Genomic DNA, 21,463 nt, shown 5'->3' with positions numbered 1-21,463 from the left:
AAACATCCGTAAGACAAAGATCCTCCACCAACCTGACCCTGCCACACAGCACTGCCTCCGGTCATCAAAATCCACGGCGCAGCCTTGGACAATGTGGACCACTTTCCGGACCTCGGGAGCCTACTATCATCAAGGGAAGACATCAGCGACGAGTTCAACACCGCCTCCAGTGTGCCAGTGCAGCCTTTGGTCTGAGGAAGAGAGTGTTGGAAGACCAGAACCTCAAATCTGGCACCAAGCTTATGGTCTACAAGGCTGTAGTGATACCTGCCCTCCTATATGGCTCAGAGACGTGGACCATATACAGTAGACACCTCAAATCACTGGAGAAATACCATCAACGCTGTCTCCACAAGATCCTCCAAATCTCCTGGGAGGATAGACGCACCAACGTCAGTGCTCTCGATCAGGCCAACGTCCCCAGCATCGAAGCACTGGCCACACTCGACCAGCTCCGTTGGGCGGGCCACATCGTCCACATGCCCGACACAAAACTACCAAAGCAAGCGCTCTACTCGGAACTCCTACACGGCAAGCGAGCCCCAGGTGGGCAGAGGAAATGTTTCAAGTACGCCCTCAAAGCCTCCTTGATAAGGTGTAACATCCCCACCTGGGAATCCCTGGTCAAAGACCACCCTAAATGGAGGAAGAGCATCCGAGAGGGCACTGAGCACCTCGAGTCTCGTCTTCGAGAGCGTGCAGAAAATAAGTGCAGGCAGCGGAAAGAGCGTGCGGCAAACTAGACTCCCCACTTACCTTTTCCTTCAATGACTGTCTGTCCCACCTGTGACAGAGACTGTAATTCCTGTATTGGACTGTTCAGTCACCTAATAACTCACTTTTAGAGTGGAAGCAGGACTTCCTCGATTTCAAAAAACTGCCTATGATGATGAAAACGTTACACCTTCTTCAACGAGGTGTAACTTGGTTTTTAAAAGTGTTCTGAACAATGACTACTGCTGAACAACTATTCTACCCCTAAAAACCTAATTTATATTTGTGGAATTTCAAATTTCTTCATTATGATAAAAATGACGAGATTTTTTAAATAATAAAAATATTTTTTTTCTAAAGTTTGTTTATGATATTTCAGCTTCTACCTTAACCCCAAGTATATGTCCCAATCTTTATTTGGCTCTCTGTAAAAACAATTAAAAGTAAATGATTTAAAGCTGTTTTTTATTTCCTGGTTTGCTGTGTGTGAGAATTCTTCAAGCTTATCCAGCTTGATGACATCACTGCTGCTGCATGCTGGAGATTCCCTACAGTCAAAATTAACGTTGCTAAAGATTTTGTCACAGCGATCACGAGATCGTTGCGGAAACCTTTCTTCGAGGTAACTGCAGATCGCCATCGCTTCAACGCTGACTGCAAATTCTGGGCCACTGTAATAGTACAGTGAAACCTGTATAAATAGACAACCCCAAAAAATGGGTACCTGCAAAAAATGAATATTTGTTGAGAGGCACATATGAGTTACATGGTAAAATGTACAAGAGGCACTCTGAAACCACGGACACTCACAAAATACAAACTATGGACAGCCTTCAATGCACCATCCCTGTTACAACTTAAAACACAAGACGACCAGGTCTGTGTGAGGTGGCAGCAAGTTTTGTGAAAGAAATAGCTTTTGTAGAATGGGAAGCTCTGTACCAAGTTTGCACAGGGATAGAACGGTCTCTCTTCTGCTATGGATGTTGAGTAAAGAAATCCCCATGCAACAAAAGCCTTTCTTTCGCAAAATGCACTGCTGCTTCGCGCAGCAACGCATGCGTTGACCTCACCAGCCTCCCGAATCAAGGAAAGCCCATGTGAACATCGAGAGATGCTGTCCTTTTCTGCCTGCATCACTGCATCCATACACTCTTTCAGCAGTTGCTGGCAGCTCCTCTACCCCTGACCCTGCCATCGCTGTCTTTCCCTCGGCTGCCGATGGTGGATCCGATTCTCTGGCGAGTGAAGTGGACGGCTGTCCCGGGTCTCTCTGCTGCTCTATAGAGTGACGGATAGGCCTGTGAGTCCCAGTTATCAGTCAGTCTTCCTGAAGACTCACTGCTCAGCCGGAAAACTGCAGTTGCACTCCGACACATAACGTGACCTAAAACAGAAAATGTTGGAAATACTCAGCAGGTCAGGCATATAAGAAATTGTGAATTGGAAGAAATAACGAGACCAAAAACTCTCTTCAGACTGGTGTTAGAATTGAAGGATTCATTCCACGATACAATAGCTAAAGCAACTTGAAGTTAATGGATAACAAGCTGCTCCAAACATCTGAAGACCAAGAACGGCCTGTCTGACTCCAACCTTGGGAAGATGTGAAGAGGAGGATTTCACCGAAGAGTTGAGACAAAGAACCCGACATATCATCGGTTAAATGGTCCTGTACATATCCTGTTATGTATGAAGAAAGAGTCTGACTGTAGTGAGCTCAAAGTAAAGTGTGACCTTAGTCTTTTATTGCAGGTCTCCAGAGTGCCTCTCCAGCCTGGGAGGCATGTTAAAAACCTGTGCTCCCAAGGGATTCTGGGATTCCTTGGGACTCAAGGGGATGAGCTCTCTGGTGGCTATACAAGGTATATACAAGGTTACATATATAAAACGTCCCCCCTTTTGTGTTCCTAACACAGATGAGGCTGCACACTGGGAGGTTAAAGTAACAGTGACCTCAGTCTTTAATAAAGCACTCCAGAGTGAGGAACAGGCCTTAGGGACCGGCTTGTATACAGTGCTCCCAAGGGATGCTGGGATACCTTGGGACTTCAGGGGATGAGCTCCCTGGTAGCGGAACATGGTAGTGCATGCTTTACAGATACACAACATCACTTTGCCCCCCCAAAATTTAAAGTGAAAACTATTTACAAGGTGAGGCGGTCGGGAGCCTTTCTTTCCCTGGTGGACCGCCTCGGTACAAATATCTGTTCTGGTGTGTTGGCTGTGCCCTCACTGGGCTGGCGTGTTGTTGGCCCTGCAGGGCTGCTGGGTGAGCCTGGCCTTGCTGGGCTGTTGGGCATGATGGGTTTGATTTCCTGGTCCGGCATGGTGTCGTTGATCCTTTGGGTGTGTGTTATGGGCTTGAAAAAAGTGGTGTCTGCTGTTCAGGGCAGTCTGTGAACCGCAGCCTCGTTTGGTCCAGGTGCTTTCTGCAAATTTGTCCATTGTCTAGTTTGACTACAGACACCCTACTCCCTTCTTTAGCTATCACCGTGCCCGCGATCCACTTGGGACCATGTCCATAGTTTAGCACATACACAGGGTCATTCAGATCAATTTCCCGTGACACAGTGGCGCGACCATCATTTACATTTTGTTGCTGCCACCTGCTCTCTACCTGATCATGCAGGTTGGGGTGAACCAGCGAGAGTCTGGTTTTAAGTGTTCTTTTCATGAGTAGCTCAGCCGGGGGCACCCCTGTGAGCGAGTGGGGTCTCGTGTGGTAGCTGAGTAGTACTCGGGACAGGCAGGTTTGGAGTAAGCCTTCTGTGACTCGTTTGATGGTTTGTACTGCCCGCTCTGCCTGTCCATTGGAGGCTGGTTTAAACGGGGCCGAGGTGACATGTTTGATCCCATTGCGGGTCATGAATTCTTGAAATTCGGCATTGGTGAAACATGGCCCGTTTTAACTAACCAGTACGTCAGGCAGGCCGTGGGTGGCAAACATGGCCCTCAGGCTTTCAATGGTGGCGGTGGCGGTGCTTCCCGACATTATTTCACATTCAATCCATTTTGAAAAAGCATCCACCATCACCAGGAACATTTTACCAAGAAACGGGCCCGCATAATCGACATGGATCCTCGACCATGGTCTGGGAGGCCAGGACCACAAACTTAGTGGTGTCTCTCTGGGCGCGTTGCTCAACTGAGCACATACGCTGCATTGTACACAGGACTCTAAGTCAGAGTCGATACCGGGCCACCACGCGTGGGATCTGGTTATTGCTTTCATCATTACCATACCCGGTTGTGTGCTGTGGAGATCCGAGATGAACGTCTCCCTGCCCTTTTTTGGTAGCACTACGCAGTTACCCCACAACAGGCAGTCTGCCTGAATGGACAGCTCATCCTTTTGCTCTTGCATTTCAACGGAGATGCTGGCCCAGCTCCCATGCAGTACATAGTTTTTTACTAGGGACAGCAGAGGATCTTGGCTGCTCCAAGTACTAATCTGGCGGGCCGTGACAGGTGATTTATCATTTTCAAACGCTTCCATGACCATCAACAGGTCTGCGGGCTGCGCCACCATCAACAAGTTTACAGGTTGCTCCATTTCCAACCCCGGGTGGGCAATGGTAGCTGACTGAGAGCATCCGCACAGTTCTCGATGCCTGGCCTGTGGCGGATGGTATAGTTATACACTGATAGCGCGAGTGCCCACCTTTGTATGCGGGTTGAGGCATTAGTATTTATCCCCTTGTTTTCAGTGAACAGGGATATGAGGGGCTTGTGATCGGTTTCCAGCTCAAATTTGAGGCCAAACAGGTACTGATGCATTTTATTTACCCCGAACACACACGCTAATACCTCTTTCTCAATCATGCTGTAGGCCCTCTCGGCCTTAGACAAGCTCCTGGAGGCATAGGTTGCAACTTCACCGCAACGTTAGCTTGTTGTAATACACACCCGACTCCATACAACGACGCACCACATGCTAGCACAAGTCTTTTACATGGGTTATACAACACAAGCAGCTTGTTGGAGTATAAAATGTCTCTGACTTTCTCAAAAGCAATTACTTGGTTTTTTCCCCATACCCAGTTCTCACCTTTGCGCAATAACACATGTAGGGGCTCTAAAAGGGTGGTTAACCCTGGTAGGAAGTTACCAAAATAGTTGAGGAGTCCCAGGAACGACCGCAGCTCCGTGCCGTTCTGTGGCCTGGTCGTGTTCCTGATAGCCTCTGTCTTGGCTTCTGTGGGCCAACTGCAGTCCGCCGCGATCTTTCTCCCCAAAAACTCTACTTCTGTTGCCATGAAGACGCATTTTGATCTCTTCAGCCGCAGCCCTACGCGATCCAGTCGCTGGAGGACCTCCTCCAGGTTTTGTAGGCTCGACGGTGTCCCGACCCGTGACCAATATGTCGTCCTGAAAGATCACCGTGTGTGGTACCGACTTGAGTAGGTTCTCCATGTTTCTCTGGAAGATCGCTGCAGCTGATCGAATTCCAAACGGGCATCTGTTGTAGATGAACAGTCCCTTGTGCGTGTTGATGCAGGTGAGGCCCTTCAAAGACTCCTCCATCTCCTGCGTCATGTAGGCCGAAGTCAGGTCAAGCTTGGTGAAGGTCTTGCCTCCTGCCAGCGTCGCAAATAGGTCGTCTGCCTTAGGTAGCGGGTATTGGTCCTGTAGCGAGAAACGATTAATAATTACTTTATAATCACCGCAAATCCTGACCATGCCATCACTTTTAAGTACTGGAACAATCGGGCTGGTCCACTCACTGAATTCCACTGGGGAGATGATGCCCTCGCGTTGCAGCCTGCCCAGCTCGATTTCCACTCTCTCCCTAATCATGTGAGGTACCACTCGCGCCTTGTGGTGAATGGGTCGTGCCTCTGGGACCAAGTGGATCCGCACCTTCGCCCCAGAAAAGTTTCCAATGCCTGGCTCAAAAAGGGAAGGAAATTTGTTAAGAACCTGGATACATGAGGTCCCATTGACATGTGATTGCGTCGGATGTCATCCCTGTTCCAGCGGATTTTGCCCAGCCAGCTCCTTCCAAGCAGTGTGGGGCCATCGCCCGGGACAATCCAGAGTGGCAGTTCGTGCACCATGTCCTCGTAGGTGGCCTTGACCATGGCGCTGCCCAGGACAGTAATAAGCTCTTTGGTGTACGTTCTCAGTTTCGTGTGGATGGGGCTCAGGGCTGGTCTGAGTGCCTTGTTGCACCACAGTCTCTCAAACATCTTTTTACTCATGATGGATTGGCTAGCGCCAGTGTCCAGTTCCATGGTTACGGGTAAGCCATTCAATTTTACGTTCAGCCTTAAAGGTGGACATTGCGTCGAAAATGTGTGCACCCCGTGTACTTCAGCATCTGCCTCCTCTCTCTCGAAATTGCTTTGATCCACCATGGACTGATCTTCCTCTGCCACGTGGTGGTTAGCAGGTTTTGCAGAGCTTGCAGCTCGTTTGCAATCTAATTAGAGGTGCCCCATTGTTTCACAGCTCTTGCAAACATACCCTTTGAAATGGTATGAATAGGCTGAATGGAAGCCTCCACAACATCAACAAGGTGTGAATTGCCTTTCATTCATCCTTCGTTGGGGACTCTGAGTCATCTGGGTCACCTGAGGCCTGCTGGCAGTTGCAGACTCATGGGTTCTGCGCTGTACATTTCTGCTCGCAAACACAGTTCCAGTTAATTTATGAACATTGCTAGCACTTGTGTGCTGAGAGATTTGTTTGGTGTTATCACTGGTGGACATAAACGCCTGTGCTATTGCAATGGCCGTACTGAGGGTTGGTGTCTCTACAGTCAAAAGTTTTCATAGGATGGTCTCGTGGCCAATGCCCAGTACAAAAAAGTCTCTGAGCATTTGCTCCAGGTAGCAATCAAACTCACATTGAGCTGCAAGTCGCCTTAGCTCAGCGATGTAGCTCGCCACTTCCTGACCTTCAGATCGCTGGTATGTATAGAACCGATACCTCGCCATCAGCACACTCTCCCTCAGGTTAAGATGCTCCCGAATCAGTATACACAGCTCCCCATACGACTTATCTGTGGGTTTCACTGGAGCCAGAAGATTCTTCATGAGGCTGTAGGTCGGTGCCCCGCAGACTGTGAGGAGGACCGCTCTCCTTTTTGCAGCGTTTCCTTCTCCGTCCAGCTCGTTGGCTACAAAGTACTTGTCTAGGCGTTCGACATAGGCTTCCCAGTTCTCACCCTCCGAGAACTTCTCCAGGATGCCCACAGTTTGCTGCATCTTTGCGTTGGATTCGTATTCTCGTAGCCAGTTTTTGTGTTCCTAACACAGATGAAGCTGCACACAGGGAGGTTAAAGTAACAGTGACCTCAGTCTTTAATAAGACACTCCAGAGTGAGTAATAGGCCTTAGGGGCCGGTTTATATACAGTGCTCCCAAGGGATGCTGGGATCCCTTGGGACTCTAGGGAATGAGCCTTCTGGTGGCTGTACAGAGTAAATACAAGTTTACATATATAACAACACTCTCCCCCAAAGTCAACAGTGAAACTTTTTACAATGTGAGTCAATCTGGGGTCTTTCTTTCCCTGGTTGATCGTCTCGGTGCAAATGATGCTAGTATTGGTGAATCGTTTGTTGGGCTCTAGCTGGGCTGCTGTGCAACTGGCCTTGCTGGGCTGCCTGGTGTGGTGATTCCTGCTGCGCTGCTGCGGATGATGGGTTCTGATTCGTGGCCAACCATGGTATCGGTTGCCACTGGTGTGTATGTTAAGGGGGGGGTCAAAGAAGGTAGGGTCCAAAGTGGGTTGTTCACTCTCAAATGCTTCCATAACCATGACTAAATCTGCAGGCTGTGCCATTTCCACCCCCGTGGTGGGCAATGGCAGCCTACTGAGAGCATCGGCACAGTTTTCTGTGCCTGGCCTGTGGCGGATGGCTTAGTTGTATGCGGACAACGTGAGCGCCCATCTCTGGATGCGGGCCGATGCATTAGTATTTATCCCTTTATTCTCAGAAAACAGGGATATTAGTGGCTTATGGTCAGTTTCCAATTCAAATTTGAGCCCAAACAGATATTGATGCATTTTCTTTACCCCATAGACACACGCTAATGCTTCTTTTTCAATCATGCTGTAGACTCTCTCAGCCTTAGACAGACTCCTGGATGCACAAGCAACCGGTTACAATTTCCCCAAATCATTAGCTTGTTGCAATACACACCCGACGCCATATGACGATGCATCACATGCTAGTACCAAACACTTACATGGGTCATACAACACAAGCAGTTTGTTTGAGCATAACAATTTTCTAGCTTTTACAAAGGCATTTTCTTAGCTTTTGCCCCAAACCCATTCGCCCCCTTTATGTAGTCAAGAATGCAATGGTTCTAACAGTGTGCTGAGACCCGGTAAGAAGTTACCAAAGTAGTTCAGGAGTCCTAGAAACGATCGCAGCTCCATCATGTTCTGTGGCCTTGGTGCGTTCTCGATTGCCTCCGTCTTTGAATCGGTGGGCCTGATGCCTTCCACCGCGATCCTTCTCCCCAGGAACTCCACTTCAGGTGCCAGGAAAATGCGCTTTGAGCATTTTAACCTGAGTCCCACACGGTTGAGTCGACTAAGAACCTCCTCCAGGTTCTGCAGATGCTCGACTGTGTTCCGACCTGTGACCAAGATATCGTCCTGGAAGACCACTGTGCGTGGGACTGACTTCAGCAAACTTTCCATGTTTCTCTGGAATATCGCCGCGGTTGATCGAATTCCATACGGGCACCTGTTATAAATGAAGAGACCTTTGTGCGTGTTGATGCAGGTGAGACCCTTTGATGATTCCTCCAGCTCCTGCGTCATGTAGGCCGAGGTCAAGTCCAGCTTCGTGAACATCTTTCCTCCCGCCAGTGTTGCAAAAAGGTCGTCAGCCTTTGGTAGTGGGTATTGGTCCTGCAGGGAGAAACGATTGATAGTTACTTTGTAATCGCCACAGATTCTGATGGTGCCATCTCCCTTGAGGACTGGAACGATTGGGCTGGCCCACTCGTTGAATTCGATCGGTGAAATGATGCCCTGTCTTTGCAGCCAGTCTAGCTCGATCTCTACCCTTTCTCTCATCATGTACGGTACTGCTCTTGCCTTGTGTTGAATGGGTCGCGCCCCCGGAATTAGGTGGATCTACACTTTTGCTTCTTTGAACTTTCCGATGCCTGGTTCGAACAGCGAAGGGAACTTGTTTAAGACCTGGGCACACGAAGTGTCGTCAGCGGGCGATAGCGCTCGGATGTCGCCCCAGTTCCAGCGTATCTTTCCCAGCCAGTTCCTGCTGAGCAGCGTGGGACCATTGCCCGGTACGACCAGAGAGGCAGCATGTGCACCGCTCCATTGTAGGAGACTTTTACAGTGGCACTGCCGATTACAGGAATCAGTTCTTTAGTGTAAGTTCTTAGTTTCGTGCAAATTGGAGTCAAGACTGGCCTTGAGGCCTTGCTGCACCACAACTTTTCGAATGTCTTTTTGTTCATGATGAACTGGCTCGTGCTCGTGTCCAGCTCCATTGACACCGGGAGTCCATTTAGTTCAACCTTCAGCATTATCGGGGGACACTTTGTGGTAAATGTGTGCACCCCATATACCTCTGCCTCCTCGGTCTGAGACTCTGGTTCATCGTGATCCACCGTGGATCTGTCCTCCTCTGCAACATGGTGGTTTGTAGGATTAACAGGATTTGCAGCTCGCCTGCACATACTTTTGAGGTGTCACATTGTTCCACAGCCCTTGCAAACGTATCTTTTAAGTGGCATGAATGGAAACGATGATCACACCCGCAGCGCCAACAAGGTGTTAATGCCCTTGCATTCATCATCCTTGATGGTGGACTCTGAGACATCTGCGGAAGTGCAGCTGCAAGCATGTGGGGCCTGCCCTGTACGTTGCAATTTGAAAACAACATCACTTTGTTCACAGTACTTGTAGCAGCACTCGGGTGCTGAGAGATTTGCTTCATATTGTCACTGGTGGCAATGAAGGCCTGGGCTATCGCTATGGCCTTACTCAAGGTTGGGGTTTCTACAGTCAAAAGTTTGCGAAGGATCATTTCATGGCCAATGCCAAGTACGTAAAAGTCTCTGAGCATGTGCTCCAAATGTCCTTCAAATTCGCAATGTCCTGCAAGGCGTCTTAGTTCGGCGACATAACTCGCCACTTCCTGGCCTTCAGACCTTTGTAGGTGTAGAACCGATACCTCGCCATCCGAACGCTTTCCTTCAGGTTCAAATGTTCCCGGACCAGTGTGCACAAATCATCGTATGATTTCTCTGTGGGTTTTCGCTGGAGCAAGCAAATTTTTCATGAGGCCATACATTGGTGCCCCGCAGACAATGAGGAGAATCGTCCTTCGTTTGGCAGCGTTCTCTTCCAGCTCGTTGGCACGAAGTATTTGTCGAGTTGCTCCACAAAGGTTTCCCAATCATCTCCCTCTGAGAATTTCTCCAGGATGCCCACTGTTCTCTGCATCTTTGGGTTCGTTATCTGTATCTTGTCCGGTTGTTATGTATGAAGAAAGAGTCTGACTGGATACTGTGAGCTCAAAATAAAGTGTGCCCTTAGTCTTTTCTTTCTCCAGAGTACCTCGCCAACTTGTGAGGCCTCCTTCAGTACCTGTGCTCCCAAGGGATTGTGGGATCCCTTGGGACTCCAGGGGATGAGCCCTCTGGTGGCTGTACAAGGTATATACAAGGTTACATATATAACATATCCTACATCAGGCCCACCTCTAAAAAAAGAATAAAAGAAAGATCTAGAAGGCGTTTCAGGGCAGACGGTGAAGATAAGAACTGATTGTGCCACCAGCCGATCGGCACTAATAGCAACTACTTGTCACGGTCGCATGTCTACTAAGTCTATCCTGATTGTGTGTTGTTTTTGACTATATTTGAACTACAGCTCCCTTAATAAAATTCTTTATAACTCCTAAGACCCTTTGGGTATCTGTGTGTGACTTGTGATCCTAAATCTTACAGGCAGCATCTATGGAACAAGAAACAGAGTTAACGTTTCAGGGTGAATACCCTTCATCAGAACTGGAATATGTTCGAGATGTAACAGATTTTAAGCAAGTGCAGGGGCAGCGAAAAGGGGGGAATGAAGGAAAAACAAAAGGGAAGGTTTATGATAGGGTGGAAGGCAGGAGTAATTAAATGTCAAAAGGGATGATAGTACAAAGCAAAAGGAGATGTTAATGGGGCAACTAAAGAAACAAAGGATGGGTCTAGAAGAGCTGTAAATGATTATAGCAGAATCAACAGCTGCCATCCGAAAAAATAAGAGCAGATGTTATGGTCTGAAATTATTCAACGTGATGTTGAGTCCAGAAGGCTGTAAAGTGACTAATTAAAAGATGAGGTGCTGTTCCTCAAGTTTATGTTAAGCTTCATTGGAAGAATGAAGGAGGCCGAGGACAGAGAGGTCAGAGTGGGAGTGCAGTGGAGAATTAAAGTGACAGGCGACCGGAAGCTCGGGGGTCACATTTGCGGACTGAATGGAGGTGTTCCGCAAAGCGGTCACCCAATCTGCGTTTGGTCTCCTCAATGCAGAGGAGACCGCAAATAAAGAACACTAAATTGCAAGAAGTAAATCGGTGTTTCACCTGAAGGAGTGTTTGGGGCCTTGGATGGTGAGAAGGGAGGAGGTAAAAGGCAGGTGTTGCATATCCTGCTCTTGCTTGGGAAGGTACCGTGAGAAAGGGAGTGGGTGTTGGGGGTGATTGAGGAGTGGACCAGGGTGTCATGGAGGAAACGGACTCTTCGGAATGCTGGGAGGGGAGGAGAGGGGAGGATGTGTTTGTAGTGGGATCATGCTGGAGGTGGTGGAAATGGCAGAGAATGATCTGTTGAATGTGGAGGCTGGTGGGATGAAAGGTAAGGACAAGGGGAACCCAATCGTGGTTCTGGGAACGAGGGGAAGGTATTAGGGCAGAAGTACAGGAAATGGAATGGACACGGTCGAGGGACATGTCAACCACTGTAGAAGAGAATCCGCGGATGAGGAAAGAGGAAGACATATCAGAAGCGCTAGTATGGAAGGTGGCATCGTCAGAACAGATGCAATGGATATGGAGGAACTGGAAGACTGGAATAGAGTCCTTACCGGAAGCAGGGTAGGAGGAAGTGTAATTCAGGTAGCTGTTGGAGTCAGTGGGCTAATAGTGGATTTTTGTACAATAGCCTATCCCTTGAAATGGAAACAGAGGAATCGAGGAAGGGAAATAAGGAGTTGGAGATGGACCATGTGAAGGTGAAGGAAGGGTGGCAATTGGAAGCAAAGTGAATGAAATTTTCCAGTTCAGGGCGAGAGCAGGCACCGATACGGGCACCAATACAGTCATCAATGTACCGGAAAAAGAGATGAAGAAGAGGAACTGAGTAGGACAGGGACAAAAAATGTTCCACATATCCCACAAAAAGGCAGGCATAGCTAAGACTCATGTGGGTTCCCATAGCAAGACCCTTCCCTGATCTGGTTATTTCTTTCATTGCTGTTTGTGAGACCTGCCACATTTCTTTACATTAAAACAGTGATTAGACTTCAAAAGTACTTCATTTGTTGTAAAGCACTTTGGGGTGTCCTAAGGTTATGAAAAGCGTTACATAAATGCGAGTCTCATGTCAGCTTGAGCAACCCCACCCCCCAGCTATAAACCTAAATGTTGTCTTCTACTTGCAGCTGTTGATTCGGACAGCACCGAGCAATGCACCCCATCCACCCCTGTCACACAAAGGCATTGTGTGACACCAATGTCTCCCACCCTGATATTGTCACCAGCCCAACACACCAGCTCCTTCCTTCATCCCCCCACCCCACCATCCTTGCCCCAAGATCACCCATCTCCACCGCATCCACCTCCGCCACCCAGAGACATGAAGATCAGGAGGAAGAGGAGGGAAAGGTGCCAGTCTTCAAACCACTTGAGTTTGAGTAGCTGCAAGAGGAGGATTCCAGCCTCCTGACATGTGTGCCACCTGTTCAGCCAACATCAGTGTTGGGGTCCAACTTTTTGGGATTTGAATCGGATGACGCGGGAACAAGTGCTGGGAGGCGCGTGCCGGAAAAGCCACCAAGCCGCAAGCACCCAGGATGATGCTACAATCCGATGAGGATGCAGGATGGCTCGCAGCAATTCAGGAAATGGTCCAGCTGTCGAGGACAAGCATGGAACTAGCTCGAGATGTGCTGCAGACCATGGCTGGGATAGCTGCCAGCAGCGACACCTTTGCGGAGCAGCATACTGCCAGTATGGAACAGCTCATTAGTGCAGTGGAGCGCAACACCGAATCTGTAGAGGCCATGCGGCAATCGATGCTTTCGGGACATGTCATGCAACCCCCCCCTGAGCCCACACCATCGAGGCCGACAGATCCCGAGGAGCCAGAGATGCTCGCCCCCTACGTTTTCTCCAAGACGAACACGGCAGCAGCGCTCCAGCTGCATTCCTACACAACTTGATGGAGCAGAGGCGGTGAGGGGCGGGGTGCGGGTCACCGTGATGAAGGACGAGGCCTTACATCGAGGAGGGGAAGGGAGGTGGTGGTAGGGGGGGGCTCAGTGTTGGTGGTGGAGATTTGTTTAGTCTTCATTAAGTTGTAGCTGTTGTTTCACATGGATCGTTGTGAATGTGACTTGAGTGGTTTCTGAGATAATGTACATATGTTGGGTTCAATTGTTTGCATTTTTTGTCACTTTGGCATGCCGCACTATTCAATACAGTCACATTGTTCACCTACTCAGTGTCTCACTTTTACATCATCTGGAGCACCTGCTGAGAAACAGACAAATCTCCTTCAGGTGTACTGTTGCCTGAGGAATATCTTGCCAGGCACATATGATGAAACTCTTTAATGGGTCCTGTCATCAGGTGATTGCACTACAACAAGTAAGGGTGACCAATGCAGGAATGCTGCCATTGAATAAGAGACAGTCACATAACTTGGAGGGCACACATTAAGGCTTACACTTCAGTCCACATTTTGTTAGGTCCAACATTGCGGAGTCCCACCGCTGATATCACATGTTCCTCAGTGACCTTGCAGTCCATAATATATCTTTTTCCGTCTTATAAACTTGAGCTCATGCTGTTCTCACTATCACATCCAGCCACCTCACAGAGCATTACATGATTTTATTATTGCCTATATTGCCTAGGGGCTGAACTCCAAGTCATAGTCAATGTATTTACTGAGGTGAACGAAAGCATGGGCCTTATGATAAACATCCGTAAGACAAAGGTCCTCCAACAAATTGTCCCCACCACACAGCACTGCCCCCCAGTCATCAAGATCCACGGCGCGGCCCTGGACAACGTGGACCATTTCCCATACCTCGGGAGCCTCTTATCAACAAGAGCAGACATTGACGACGAGATCCAACACCGCCTCCAGTGCACCAGTGCAGCCTTCAGCCACCTGAAGAAAAAAGTGTTTGAAGACCAGACCCTCAAATCTGCCACCAAGCTCATGGTCTATAGGGCTGTAGTAATACCCGCCCTCCTGTATAGCTCAGAGACATGGACCACGTACAGTAGACACCTCAAGTCGCTGGAGAAATACCACCAACAATGTCTCCGCAAGATCCTGCAAGTCCCCTGGGAGGACAGACGCACCAGCGTTAGTGTCCTCAACCAGGCCAACATCCCCAGCATTGAAGAACTGTATAAAGTCCTTACACAATTACCATAAATCCACACGAGGCACATTCTATGGACAAGGTCACTCTGTGACCTGCACCTTTACTCACAATACCGAGAAGTAATGACCCTGCGTGGGACCTCCCTTTATATACCTGGATGACCAAGTGAGGAGTGTCTCCCACAAGTTCATCCCCTGTGGTCAACATGTGCATTTCTCAAGTATATCCAGTATTGCAATGTTGTTACATGAAGGTTACATATATGACATCACCTGCCCCCCAATACATTATTGGGATCACAGGTTAAAGGGGTCAGAGGGTCTAGTAAGAAGGAGGAACTGAGGGAAATCCTTATTAGTCGGGAAATTGTGTTGGGGAAATTGATGGGATTGAAGGCCAATAAATCCCCAGGGTCTAATGGACTGCATCCCAGAGTACTTAAGGAGGTGGCCTTGGAAATAGCAGATGCATTGACAGTCATTTTCCAACATTCCATTGACTCTGGATCAGTTCCTATGGAGTGGAGGGTAGCCAATGTAACCCCACTTTTTAAAAAAGGAGGGAGAGAGAAAACAGAATTATAGACCGGTCAGCCTGACATCGGTAGTGGGTAAAATGATGGAATCAATTATTAAGGATGTCATAGCAGCGCATTTGGAAAGAGGTGACATGATATGTCCAAGTCAGCATGGATTTGTGAAAGGGAAATCATGCTTGACAAATCTTCTGGAATTTTTTGAGGATGTTTCCAGGAGAGTGGACAAGGGAAAACCAGTTGATGTGGTGTATTTGGACTTTCAGAAGGCTTTCGACAAGGTCCCACACAAGAGATTAATGTGCAAAGTTAAAGCACATGGGATTGGGGTTAGTGTGCTGACATGGATTGAGAACTGGTTGGCAGACAGGAACAAAGAGTAGGAGTAAATGGGTACTTTTCAGAATGGCAGGCAGTGACTAGTGGGTACCGCAAGGTTCTGTGCTGGGGCCCCAGTTGTTTACATTGTACATTAATGATTTAGACGAGGGGATTAAATGTAGTATCTCCAAATTTGCGGATGACACTAAGTTGGGTGGCACTGTGAGCTGCGAGGAGGATGCTATGAGGCTGCAGAGTGACTTGGATAGGTTAGGTGAGTGGGCAAATGCATGGCAGATGAAGTATAATGTGGATAAATGTGAGGTTATCCACTTTGATGGTAAAAACAGAGAGACAGATATTTATCTGAATGTTGACAGATTAGGAAAAGGGGAGGTGCAACGAGACCTGGGTGTCATGGTACATCAGTCATTGAAGGTTGGCATGCAGGTACAGCAGGCGGTTAAGAAAGCAAATAGCATGTTGGCCTTCATAGCGAGGGGATTTGAGTACAGGGGCAGGGAGGTGTTATTCCAGTTGTACAGGGCCTTGGTGAGGCCACACCTGGAGTATTGTGTACAGTTTTGGTCTCCTAACTTGAGGAAGGACATTCTTGCTATTGGGGGAGTGCAGCGAAGGTTCACCAGACTGATTCCCGGGATGGCGAGACTGACATATCAAGAAAGACTGGATCAACTGAGCTTGTATTCACTGGAGTTCAGAAGAATGAGAGGTGATCTCATAGAAACGTTTAAAATTCTGATGGGTTTAGACAGCTTAGATGCAGGAAGAATGTTCCCAATGTTGGGGAAGTCCAGAACCAGGGGTCACAGTCTAAGGATAAGGAGTAAGCCATTTAGGACCGAGATGAGGAGAAACTTCTTCACCCAGAGAGTGGTGAACCTGTGGAATTCTCTACCACAGAAAGTTGTTGAGGCCAATTCACAAAATATATTCAAAACGGTGTTAGATGTAGTCCTTACTACTAGGGGGATCAAGGGGTATGGCGCGAAAGCAGGAATGGGGTACTGAAGTTGCATGATCAGCCATGAACTCATTGAATGGCGGTGCAGGCTCGAAGGGCCGAATGGCCTACTCCTGCACCTATTTTCTATGTTTCTATGTTTCTAAGTCTTTCGGGTGGTCTGCGCTCCCTCGTGGAGCGCTGCAGTTGGGGTTCTGGCTGTTGAGCCTTGGCCTGCATGTCTGTCCCCTGTGGTGATTCTGGCCTGTCCGGGCTGACCGCAGGGATTGTGCATGCTGCTGAATGTTCTTATTGCTCGTTCACTGACGGTGGTGTGAATGCCATCTCATGATCTTCCTTAGGTTCCTCAGAGTCCATGCTGAACCTTTTTTTTAATTGGTCCAGATGCTTGTGGCATATCTGCTCCATTGTTAAGTTTAACCACGATGACCCTGTTCCACTCTTTCTCTATTACAGTACCTTCAAGCCATTTGGGCCCCAAAGCATGATTGAGAACAAATACGGGGTCACTAATTTCTATACATCTCCCCTTTGAATTACGGTCATGGTACTCATTTTCGGACTGGCGCTTGCCTTCAACAATGACGGACAAGACAGGATGAATGAGGAACTGCCAAGTTTTGAGTGTACATTTCATAAGGAGCTCCACGGGCGGGACCCCCGTGAGCGAGTGCGGTCGGGACCTATAGGCCAGCAGGAGGCGCGATAGGCGGCATTGAAGAGAGGGACCTTGACTCCTGAGCATGCCTTGTTTTATAATTTGGACCGCACATTCCGCCTGGCCATTGGAGGCCGGCTTGAACGGTGCTGTCCTGACATGGTTGATGCCCTTACCCGACATGAACTCCCGGAATTCGTAGTGAGTGAAACATGGGCCATTATCGCAAACGAGGATGTCTGGCAAACCGTGGGTCGCAAAGACCGCACATAGACTCACCACAGTGGTGGATGTCGTGCACGAATTCAAAATAATGCACTCGATCCATTTCGAGTACGCATCAACCACAATGAGAAACATTTTCCCCATGAACGGACCCACGTAGTCGACGTGAATGCGTGACCATGGCCTGGTGGGCCAGGGCCACGGGCTGAGCAGTGTCTCCCTGGGGGCATTTCCCAGCTGAGCACACGTCGTGCACCTGTGAACCCAGTGTTCCAGGTCTGAATCAATTCCCGGCCACCAAATGTGAGACTGGGCAATGGCCTTCATCAACACAATGCCTGGGTGCTCGCTGTGGAGTTCCCTGATGAAAGCTTCCCTGCCCCTCTGGGGCATGACTACCCGGCTGCCCCATAGCAAGCAGTCAGCTTAGATGGAGAGCTCATCCATCCGCCTGTGAAACGGTCTGACCTCCTCAGGGCATGCTCCGTGTGCGGGCGCCCAATCCCCAGTCAGGACACATTTCTTAATCAAAGATAGGAGGGGATCTCTGTTGGTCCAGATTTTGATCTGGCGGGCTGTGATGGGGGAGCCTGCGCTGTCAAAGGCATCAACAGCCAGGACGATCTCAGCACTTTGCTCCGCTGCCCCCTCAGTGGTGGCCAGTGTAAGCCTGCTGAGCACGTCAGCGCAATTTTCAGTGCCAGGCCGGTGCCGGATGGTGTAGTCATACACAGCCAGCGTGAGAGCCCATCGCTGTATGCGAGCTGACGCATTGGCATTGACAGCCTTGCTGTCTGACAACAGGGATGTTAACGGCTTGTGATCCGTTTCTAATTTGAACCTCCTGCCAAAAAGGTACTGGTGCATCTTTTTCACCACATAGACACATGTGAGTGCTTCCTTCTCAACCATCCCATATCCATGTTCTGCTTGAGAGAGCAACCTGGAGGCATAAGCCACAGATTGGAGTTGCCCCTCAGCATTGTACTGCTGCAACACGCACCCAACCCCATAGGACGATGCATCACATGCCAGAACCATTTTCTTACAGGGGTTGTACAGGGTCAACAACTTATTTGAACAGAGTAGGTTATGCGCCCGATTGAAAACCTGTTCTTGACAGTCCCCCCAAAACCAATCGCAACCCTTACGCAGGAGCACATGTAGCAGCTCCAACAATGTGCTTAAGTTCGGCAGAAAGTTCCCAAAATAGTTCAAGAGTCCCAGAAATGAACGCAACTCCGATGTGTTGCCGGGCCTGGGCGCTCGTCGAATCGCCTCTCTTTTGGATTCGGTGGGCCGAATCCCGTCTGCAGCAACCCCCTTGCCCAGAAACTCGACTTCGGGAGCCAAAAACACACACTTAGGTTTCTTGAGTCGCAGGCCTACCCGGTCCAGTCGGCGTAGCACCTCTTCCAGGTTGTGGAGGTGTTCCTCGGCGTCCCGACCCGTGATGAGGATATCGTCCTGGAATACGATCGTTCCAGGAACGGATTTGAGCAAGCTTTCCATGTTTCTTTGAAAGATCGCGGCCGCTGATCGAATGCCAATCGGGCACCTGTTGTAAACAAACAGTCCCTTGTGCGTGGTGATTGTGGTCAGTAATTTGGATTCGTCGGCCAGTTCTTGGGTCTTGTAGCCTGAAGTGAGGTCTAACTTGGTGAACAGCTTGCCGCCTGCCAGCGTGGCAAAAAGATCCTCCGCTCTCGGAAGCGGGTATTGGTCTTGTAGAGACACCCGGTTGATAGTGGCCTTGTAGTCGCCACAGATCCTGAATGAGCCATCCACATTTAGGACGGGAACAATGGGGCTCGCCCAATCGCTGAATTCAACGGGCGAAATGATGCCCTCTCTCAGCAAACGGTCCAATTCGCTTTCAATTTTCTCCCGCATCACATACGACACAGCTCTGGCCTTGTGGTGCACTGGTCTGGCATCCGGGGTGATGCGAACCATTACTTTGGTATCTTTGAACGTCCCGACGCCAGGTTGGAATAGCAACTCAAATTGCTGTAGGACCTGTGAGCATGAACTTTGCTCCACAGATGACACTGCGTGCACATCCCCCCATTTCCAATTCATCTTAGCTAACCAGCTCCTCCCCAACAGTGCGGAATCATTGCCTGGGACAATCCAGAGCGGCTGTCGGTTCACTGATCCATTGTATGTGATAGCTAACATTGCACTGCCTAGCACTGGAATGATTTATTTGGTGTATGTCCGTAATTGAGTCTCAATGCGTTCTAGTTTGGGTCTGCTGGCTTTGAGTGGCCATAGCTTTTCGAATTGTTGAACGCTCATGAGTGACTGGCTGGCCCTCGTGTCGAGCTCCATGCATAATGGGATGCCGTTTAATAGGACCTTCATCATCATAGGTGGCGTTTTGATATATGAGCTGTGAATGTTTGCCACATGAACCCGCTGAACTTCAGCTTCCATTGATTTGCCCCACGCGTCATCCTGCCTCGCAGACCCCTCTTCTGGTCCATCCGCCTCATAAATTAGCCTGGTCACAGGCTTCCTGCACATTCTAGCTAAATGGCCAGTGAGGTTACAATTTCTGCAGACGAACTGCTGAAACCTGCAAGTCCTGGCAGCATGTGTGCCCCCACACCTCCAGCATGAACTGAGATTCCCATTGTTGTGAACAAAAGAGCTGTTACCAGGCATTCCTCACCAATTGTCCCTTTGACTGCTCTTGAGCACCCTGTTAGTGGATGTCAATAGTCCCACCCCAGAACGCATTTTCCACTGGATGGCGTAAATGTCCGTTCAGCCTGCCATTGTCTGTGTTAAAAATCTGTTCTGGGGTCTATTGCTGCCTGTGGTGTGTCGAACTGCCTTGCCTGCCTGTTGGGTTCTGAGTCACGTTTATGATATTGACCCCCTGATCCATCGCCATGTTGGAGTCAGGGTTGCGCGCATATATTATCTTGGTTTCCTCCTCCCCCGCCATAAAAGTCTGAGCCAGCAATGCCGCCGCTTCCAAGGTCCAGTCCTTGGTCTCGATTAACTTTCTGAAAATCCCGGCATGACCGATGCCCTCAATAAAGAAATCCCTTAGCATCTCCTCCCTGCAGGCATCTGTGAACTTACAGAGGCTGGCCAAGCGCCGGAGGTCCGCAACGAAGTCCGGTATGCTCTGTCATTCCCGACGTTGGTGGGTATAAATTCTGTGTCGGGCCATGTGTATGCTGCTCACCGGTTTGAGGTGCTCACTGATTAGATTGCTGAGCTCTTCAAAGGTTTTGTCCGCCAGTTTCTCGGGTGCTAGCAGGTCTTTCATGAACGCGTAAGTCTTACATCCACAGCTGGTCAGTAGATGAGCCCTTCGCTTGTCGGCTGCTGCATCTCCCAGCCAGTCCTTCGTGACAAAGCTCTGCTGAAGCCTCTCAATGAAATCGTCCCAGTCCTCACCAACACAGTACCGTTCCTCCGGTGGCCATTCTCGTGGGTCATTGATTCCCATTTCTTGTCACCACTGTAAAGTCCTTACACAATACCACAAATCCACACGAGGCACATTCTATGGACAAGGTCACTCTGTGACCTGCACCTTTATTCACAGGACCAAGAAGTGATGACCCTGCGTGGGACCTCCCTTTATATAACTGGATGACCAGGTGAGGAATGTCTCCCACAAGTTCACCCCCTGTGGTCAACGTGTGCATTTCTCAAGTATAAACAGTATTGCAGTGTTGTTACATGAAGGTTACATACATGACAAACTGACCACACGATCAGCTCCGCTGGGCAGGTCACATTGTTCGCATGCCAGAAACAAGACTCCCAAAGCAAGCAATCTACTCGAACTCCTTCACGGCAAACGAGCCAAAGGTGGGCAGAGGAAACGTTACAAGGACACCCTCAAAGCTGCCCTGATAAAGTGCACCATCCCCACTGACACCTGGGAGTCCCTGGCCTAAGACCGTCCTAAGTGGAGGAAGTGCATCCGGGAGGGCGCTGAGCACTTCGAGTCTCATTGCCGAGAGTATGCAGAAATCAAGTGCGGCAAACCAGTCCCAACCATCCTTTCCCTCAACGACTATCTGTCCCACCTGTGACAGAGTCTGTGGCTCTCGTATTGGACTGTTCAGCCATCTAAGGACTCATTTTTAGAGTGGAGCAAGTCTTCCTCGATTCCAAGGGACTGCCTATGATAATGATATACTTTGACATTAGCTAATACCATCTGTGTAATAACATTCTGTCAATAACTCTGTTCTTCCTGCAATGGTCTAAAAACCCTTATAGCGCATCTCCATGGAGCCTTTACTGTGTTTCGGAACTCATTGTCGCTTCCTATACCACACCTGCTCTTCAATGGAATACTTTTCATTTACATCTGTGAAGTTATTCTGTGCAGTTTAAGGTCGATCTGAGAACTCATTCTGAGCCTGTGATAGTGGTGCAACAT

Source organism: Pristiophorus japonicus, chromosome 4 (assembly GCF_044704955.1).
Source record: "Pristiophorus japonicus isolate sPriJap1 chromosome 4, sPriJap1.hap1, whole genome shotgun sequence".
In the NCBI taxonomy this organism is placed as follows: Eukaryota; Metazoa; Chordata; class Chondrichthyes; family Pristiophoridae; genus Pristiophorus; species Pristiophorus japonicus.
Note: the sequence above shows the minus strand (reverse complement) of the source record.